We start from the raw sequence: 8,654 nt of genomic DNA, 5'->3' as shown, positions 1-8,654 counted from the left end.
GAAAAGCAGCTATGGAAACACACTGTGACCTCCTAGGCCCTCCATGTGGAACAAATTACAGGTCCCAGTAGTTAATATTTGGGGAAGTAAAGAATGGAGAAACAAAGATAGGATGGCTAGGCAGGAGAGTAGCCATAACTTACACAATAAATCAGTCACAAAGATCCCCGGTTCTGTTTAAAGGTAAAGATAAGTCTGACACGCATTCCTAAATTGTTATGCAGATATTAAATCCCCCACCAGGTGGAGGAAGCTGACTGCATGTTGACCACCAGCACATAGGCCCCAGAGTTGATGAGACTGACTCCTGAAATATCACCCTGTTACCTCACCACCAACCAATCAGAAGGACGTCCATGAGTTAAGTGCTCACCCTGAGACCCCCCACCCCCACATTGCCTTTAAAAGCCCTTCCCCAAAAGATACTGAGGAGTTCAGGTCTTTTGTGCACTAGCTACCTGTACTCCTTGCTTGGTGCCTGCAATAAACACTGTACTTTCCTTCACCACAACCCTGTGTCAGCAGATTGGCTTTGCTGGGCATCAGGCAAGCAGACCCAAGTTTGGTTCAGTTAACACCATGATGCTTTGAACCAAGGGGCAAGTCGCTCCCAAAACAGATGACGTGGTTTTCCCAGCTTTAACACACATCGCCAGGAGGGCTTGTTGAAACAGCGTGCTGGACTCCATCCCTCAGAGTACCAACTCTGTAGGCTGCGGTTCAGGCCATTCATTTGCATTTCTAACAAGTTCCCAGCTAATGATGATGAAGTTTGTGGGAGATCATTCTCTGAGAACCACTGGAATAGGGGAAAACAGCTCAATAGGAAGAGCCATGAGAAACTTTAAATTAAAACAGATTTTTGCATATGTAACTCATTTTCCTTCAGGGTAAGCTTACAGATATCTCATGGGAAAGAGTACAGTGATCTTTGGCATGCCTTGCTCTGAATGAGAGTCTTACATTTATTAGCACTCATTATTCTTATTAAAATAGAAAATGTGACATGATTAGTACCTAGGAAATTTCTCCCAAATCCCCCTAAGTACCATCCAATATAAGCCACCTGAGTAGGATCAGGGACTCATTAGTCCTGCAAATTCTGCATACACATTTCCTCCCACCCATGCTCTGTGGATGAAGACCATGCCCCAGCTCACTCTCATCTCTCCTGTGGACTGGCTCCTCCTTCCACAGAATCTACAGGGCTAGGTAGCCGCTGAACTAGACATCTGCCACCTCACAAGTCCCTCCTCTAGAAAATTCCCCCTGGTCCATGAGAGGGGATGGGAGCCATGTGACCTGCTCCCTACTATTTCTGATTAAACCAGGAAGGAACAGACCTGACCCAAGATCAGAGAATCAGATTCACCCCTCAGAATTTGAAACTGGGATTCAGACATTCAGTCAGCATCTGAAACTGGCTAGACTGATAAGTATGAGGTGGGCAGAATTCACCAGATGGCCTGAGGAGCAGAAGAAACTAAACCATAGAGAAAAAAGGAGGAAGTGTGCATAGGTCAATGGGAAATGATAAATGTGTCCCCATGGCATTCCAGACCCCAGCCTGTATCTCTTCCTAAGGCCTTCCTGGGGCCTTCCTTGTCCCTACCTTTGGGTTCCACGTAATCTTTAATATCCTCATCATTGTCTTCCTTTTACCACTTAAACCAGCTCTAGTTAGAATCACTCATTTATTGAGTCATCAGCTGGGTGCTGTCCGTGGTGCTGGAGAAATGGTGGCAAATGCTACAGACCCATTTCTGATCCCATGGAGCTTACCTGTAGCTGGCTCTGTTATTTGCAACTCAGGATGCCTAGCATACCCCTACATTTTCCACAATATAGAGAAATGCACTGACAGAAAAAAAAAGTTTTAGAAAAAATATACAGTCTATCAAGCATCTACTATGTGCCCGACACCCTAATGAGGGCTTTTTGCGTAGCTTCTCTGACAACAACACTATGAAACAGGAACTATTATCATCTCCATTGGCTCAAGGACACACAGGATTCACACTTGGATGCTCTGAGTCTTCAGAGCTGTGACGAGACAAGAGAGAAAGAAAGGTCCAGGACATAAGCAGGTATGGAGAGAAGACACACACACACACATACACACATACCCATTTACCCTCACACATACACTCGTGCACAACAGAATTCAGGCCAGCTCTCTCAGCACAGACAGAGGCGCCCTCTTGTTCTTTGTCGGGTGCAGGCCTCTCTGCTTCATCTCCATTCTATAAGAGGACAAAAATCAAACCCTCCCTCTTCAGAAATAACCTTGAGGAGCAACTAAGCTCAGTAATACTTTAATTGGACAAGTACCTTCCAAATGTAGCCTCCTGAGAACAGCAGGGATGCACTCCCACTTGCCTTTTAGAAAATGTGCCCTCCCTGCATTGCATATGAATGCTCTTAGGGAAATGCCAGAAAATCACTTTAAATGCTTTCCACCAGCGGGTCAGCACTTATCCACTGGACACCTCTCCAGGAGCCCCATTCAGGTTCCCTTTCAGTTCCATCCCAGTCTGCTCCCCCGCCAGGCCCAGGAGAGCAGGTAGCAGCTCTGATTTAGATGCACAGAGATGTGAACAGTCCCTGCCAACAGCCCTTCCTTCTCAGGGTGGGCAAGCAAAGCACCTGAATGCTGGCTGAGGCTTCAAGTCTGCAGAGTCTGGGAAGGACACAGAATTCTAAGAGGAAATGGACATTCCAGAAAGAGAGAATGGGGAAACAGGCTACAGAGACCCCCTGTATGCACCTCATCTTCCTCATCTGTAAAGCCAGGATTCTCAAATCTGCCCCACCTTGAAGCACAGACCAGTTACTGAGCACAGTCACTGTGCTCAACACATTTGCACATTATTTTAAAGAACGCTAGTAGGTAGAGATGACTGTCCCCATTTTATAAATGACAACACTGAGGTTCCAAAAGATAAAGCTGGGTTCCCATAGCTAGTCCTGGTTCACAAAACTAGCAAATGGCAGAACTGTCACTTTCCAAATTCCATGCTCTCGGTCACCAGCTGGTTTCCCTTGACCTGCATTTGGGAGGACAGAACTGACAGGGAGGAGAGAGGGCAGAGGCACAAGGACGTCTTCATAAGTTGCTAGCAGTCAGGATGACCTAGCTGGGACTTTGATATGTCACCTCCCACCCCACCACCACCACCATCACCCCTCCTGAATTATCTCCTAACCCAGATGCAGACTTTTTAGGACCATTTTCAGGATCCTAAGACAGGAGGCTTAACCCTAGAAGGCCTCAGCTGCCACCCAGTTCAACAAGTCCACAGAGCTCTGAAACAAATATGCTGACAAATCCATATTCTGTCATAGCTAGAAATTTTAAAAACAGGAATCTGAGATGTGCTGAGGAAATTGGGAACTGGGAAGTGGTATCAGAGTTTAGGCTTCAGATTCTTCTCTAAAGAACAACAGGAAATGTCTGCCTTAAAGCCCCACAGAGCAAAACTTTATGATAAATTTGGGGAAACCTCTTTGAAATGCTTTCTGTCTCCCCATCCTCTCTGCTGGTAAGAATTACTCACATGTTTCAGTTAGTATTTTCTGTTTTGCCCTCACGCAAGCTTCAGGGTAAGCTCTCTCTCTCTCTCTCTCTACTTGTCCTTCCTGAATTCTCAAGGTTCCAGCAAAAGAAAACAAAAACAAAAACAAAAAACCAAATATGCAGACCTCTATGGAAAAAAAAAAAAACCTCACAGACACATGTCTCAGAAACAGAATGATATGCTTTTATCTTACATTAGAATTAGATCAGGTATGTTTCTAGTTACAGGAGAGAACCACCAATATCTCAGAGCTAACTGTAACTCTGATATCAGCTGGTGTCTCTCTGTCCTTGTCATCCAGAGAAAATAAAATGTAAGCTCTGTTAGGGGCAGGCTTTTGTGCCTTTTTTTTCCCCACTGCTGTATCCCAAGTGCCTAGAATAGAGCATAACACATTGCAGGTATTCAGTAAACATTTTTTAAACTCTTTCAGGCCCCATCCAGACCTATGAATCAGAAACCCTGGGAATGGGACCCAGCAATGTGTTAGAACAAGCCTTCCATGTGATCCTAATGTTCGCTCAAGCTTAAAAACCACTGAACTAGGACATAGGTCTGTGCTGCTCAGTATGGCAGCCACTACACACACATGGCTATTTTTATTGATATAACTGACATATAACATTATATTAGTTTCAGGTGTACAACATAATGATTGTATATACTGCATATATATATATATACTGCAAAATCATCACCACAACAAGTTTAGTTAGCATGCATTACCATACACAGTAACAAAAAATTTTTTTTCTTCTGATGAAAACTTTTAAGATCTACTCTCTTAGCAACTTTTAAATATACAATTCAGTGTTACCTATAGTCACCATTAAAATATTTTTAATAAAGAGACAAAACTTCCTCAACACACACAGCACACACATACATACACACATACCCTCAGGGGTAGGCAGACTTACAAGATGGCTCCCAGTGCTTCCCCCTTCCTCGTATTCCTGCCCTGGTACATTACCCCACTCCCGGAGTGTGGGTTGTGCCTAGTGACTTGCTTCTAACCAAAAGAATATGGCAAAGATGATGGGATGTCATTTCCACTATTAGATGTCACGTCCACGATTAGGTTAGAAAAGATGGTGATTTCTGGCTTACCAGCAAACTCTCTCTCTGGTTAGCTTCGATGAAGCAAGCCTCCATGCTGAAGCCCACATGGCAAGGAAACATGGAAAACCTTCAGCTAATAGCCAGTGAGGAAATGCTGTCCCTCAGTCCAACAGTCCTCAGGGAAGCGAACTTTGTCAACAATCACATAAGTGAGTTTGGAAGCCTATCTTCCCTCAGTTAAGCCTTCAGATGGTACCCCAACAATGGCTGACACCTTGGTTATGGAGACCTTGAAGCTGTACACCCAGTAAAGCTATGCCTGGATTCCTAACCCACAGAAATGCAAGATAGTAAATGTTTCTTGCTTTAAGTTTTAAAGCAATTTGTTACACAGCAACAGATAACTAACATACCCTCACAGTGTGGAAATCCAAAACCTTCCCCAAGACTTTTGTGAATCACAGACTGCTTATATTCACATGTTCTCCTGGGATCTGAACTCAAAGTTTGGTTTGATTTATGAACCATCTCACTGTTCCACCTACACTACCCCTACTCAAGCCATGAATCTCAGTCTCTTTATTTCCAAGTTCTCAGAGAACAAGAATACTAGGCTAACCAAAAAGTTTAAAAGGGAAAAATTAGGAATGAAATGTCCCTAGTTGGCTTTCAAAAGCTGTGAAATACTACTGCAGATCTAGAAAGCCACACACACTCAAGAGTTGTGTGCATGCTGAGAAGACCTGAAAAGATCCTAAGTTCTCACCTCTGGCTAACATTGAGGCTCTAATCAAATAGGAAGTTAAGGATAAGGAAAGTTGTAAACTGCTTGGCCCAGAATTGAACATGTGCCCCAAAACAAACGAAGAGCCCCTCAGCAAAGCCTGGGAGATGTACTGGTCCCAGATGTTTAACGAAATCTCTATCCAATCATTCCCCAAAATGGAAATTAAAATTGTACTTTAGAAATTTCTATACTTAACACAAAAGAAGGCAGTAATAGAGGAATAGAGAAAAAATATATAAGCTATATAGGAACCAGATGGTAAAGTTGCAGGCCTAAATTCTACCTTCTTGTTGACTATATTAAATTAGATTAAACACTCCAATTAAAAGGTAGACACTGAAAAAATGGATTTTTCTAATGATCCAGCTATACGCTTTCTATAAGAGATACAGTTCAGATTCAAAAACACAAACAGGTTCAAAGTAAAAGGATTGAAAAAGATATACCAAACAGGAATCAAAGGAGAGCTGGAATGCCTATACTAATATCAGACAAAATAGACGTTAAGACAAATATTGTTACTAGAGACAAAGGACATTTTATAATTTCTAAGTAAATCAATCAAGAATATATAACAATTATTAAAATGTATACATCTAATGATAGAATCCCAAAATACAGAAAAAAACAATAGAATTGAAGAGAGAAATAAACAATTCAAAAGATACTTAGCAGACACATCAACCAAATGCAACGCATGTACCTCATTAGGGTCCTGATTCAGACAAATTATAAACATATAAATACACACACACACACACACACACACACGCAAGAAAATCAGGGAAATGTGAACAATGACTAGATATTTAATGACATTAAGGAATTCTTGTTAATTTTTAGGTGTGATAAAGGTATTGTAGTTATGCTAAAAAGAAAGACTCCTTTTCTTTTAGAGGCATATTTTGAATTTTTTTTTAAATAATCTTATATGATGTTTGCAATTTGCTTCAACAAATCTGAAGGGAGGAAGTGAAAGATGAGAACTAGATCAAACAAGATTTGTCCTGAATGGATAATTAATGCTGCTGGGTGGTAAGTCCATGGCAGTCCATTTTGTTATTCTTTCTTCTTATGTACATATTCAAAATTTTCCATAATAAAAGGCTAAAACAGGCAGAACAAAGCTACCTGGCTGCTAACTCTGAGAAGCACTAGAACCAAAAAGATTAATATTTGTCCATCCACTCAAAAAAACATTTGTTGAGCATTTACTTATCAGCAAGTCAATGGGACAAACATATTCTCAAATAGGCACAGATAAAAATAATTATGAACAGAATGGAAGATATGTCATAAAAGAGGCCCAAATGCAGGGTTATAAGGAGTTAGTGAGGAAGAGATAATTACTTATGGGGGACAAGGGCAAGCCTGAAATCACAGAACAGTTATGCAGGAAGTGTCTTCATTGTAACTATCTTATTTACATCTGAAAAATCTGAACTCCAGAGAAAGGAAGTCAATTTCCTCATAGCACATTCTAACAGCAACATTCTAACAGAGCTGAGATTTATTTCATTCTGCAGCTAACATTCACTGAAAGCTTATTATGTCCTGGCACCTTGCTCAGAATTTCACACATGCTATTTCATTTAATCCTCACAATGTATTCCATTATTATCCCATTTTACAGAGGAGAAAACAGAGGCTCAGAGAGGTTAAGTGACTCACCCAAGTCGACACACCCAAGAAGTGGCAGAGCTGGGGTCTCAAACCTAGAAAGTTTGTCTCCAGAGCCTTCTCTCTTCTCACTATACTGGGATTTAACCCAGAGTTCCTTCCACCACTCTGCTAGGTTCGGCTGTAATAGGACAGAGAGAGAGAACAACAGATGTTTCAGGCAGAGGGAATGGAGGAGATTCAACTGACACTAATACTTTGTCCTACAGGGCCTTCTAGGACTGACAAATGAGCACCTCAAGAGGACCCTGTTGCATTAATAATTTTATGTCACTAAAAAATGGCTGCATTTCATAAATGCACAGAATTTGCCTACTGTAACCATTTTCTGTAAGTGCTCTCTGACACCTTGCTCTGTTCTTCTGCACTTGAAAAACAAAGCCCGGTTATCTCAGCCCTGCTGAGGGCTGGCGAGCCTCCTCTAGCAGTCCTTCCCTACTCCCATTTGCACTGCAGTGTGGCAGGCTCCAGGGAGCAAGCCCTCACACACCACCTAGCTCTTTCCTCCTCCTAGAGGGACTCCATGGGAAGGTGGGCTCTCATCCCTAGCCTCAGCACTGCTTACCAACCGATCTTGAGGAAGTCATTCAACTGGGACCTCAGTATCCCCATCCCTTTCACATAAAAGGAGTTAAACCACATGAGCTTTCAAAAGGCACATTCTTCTACAAAAATACTGAATCCCTATCTTATACACCTAAAAATAATATAATATAGTACCTTATGATATCACTTATATGTGGAATCTAAAGAAAAAAGGAAAAAAAAAAAAAAAGGACACTACGAACTCAGCTGCAAAACAGACTCGTAAATAATCTTACAGTTCCCGGGGAAAGGGGGTGGGAAGGGATAAATTTGGGAGTTTGAGATTTACAAACATTAGCCACTATATATAAAAATAGATTTTAAAAAAAAGTTTCTTCTGTACAGCACAGGGAACTATGTTCAATATCTTGTAGTAACCTTTAATGAAAAAATATGAAAATGAATATATGTATGTATATGCATGACTAGGATACTGTGCTGTACACCAGAAATTGACACACTGCAATTGACTGTACTTCAACTTAAAAATAATAATAATATAATACTGTAAATCAATTCTTCAATTTTTTAAAAAGGCACATTCCTCTGACAAGGCAGAGCTGCATGAAATCAGGGAGTGAGAGACACTTTTAAAAATTCTCTAATAACAGAAACAAGAAAATTTTATAAATCAAATATAAAGTAGAGAATTAAATGTATCTATAAAACACATATAATAAAATAAATACATAGTATGCTTATTCACTATACAGTGTTACGGTGCAGCAGTATTTTATGCCACTGTTGGACTCAATGTCAGACAGACTGGGGTTTGTAGCCCAGCTTTGCCAAGCACTGAATATGTTACCTTATTGATTAGAATAATAATAATAGTTAATAGTCATTGAATATTGCCTATATGTCACAAACTCAACACTCTACAGTTCCCTCTGGGGAAAATCATTTAAGCCTCAGTTACCACATCTATAATAAAAACAAATGGAAACACACCATAATACAGT

The sequence above is a fragment of the Camelus ferus genome, chromosome 3 (genome assembly GCF_009834535.1).
Source record: "Camelus ferus isolate YT-003-E chromosome 3, BCGSAC_Cfer_1.0, whole genome shotgun sequence".
Classification (NCBI taxonomy): Eukaryota; Metazoa; Chordata; class Mammalia; order Artiodactyla; family Camelidae; genus Camelus; species Camelus ferus.
The sequence above is the reverse complement of the archived record's forward strand: the minus strand, read 5'-3'. Positions refer to the sequence as shown.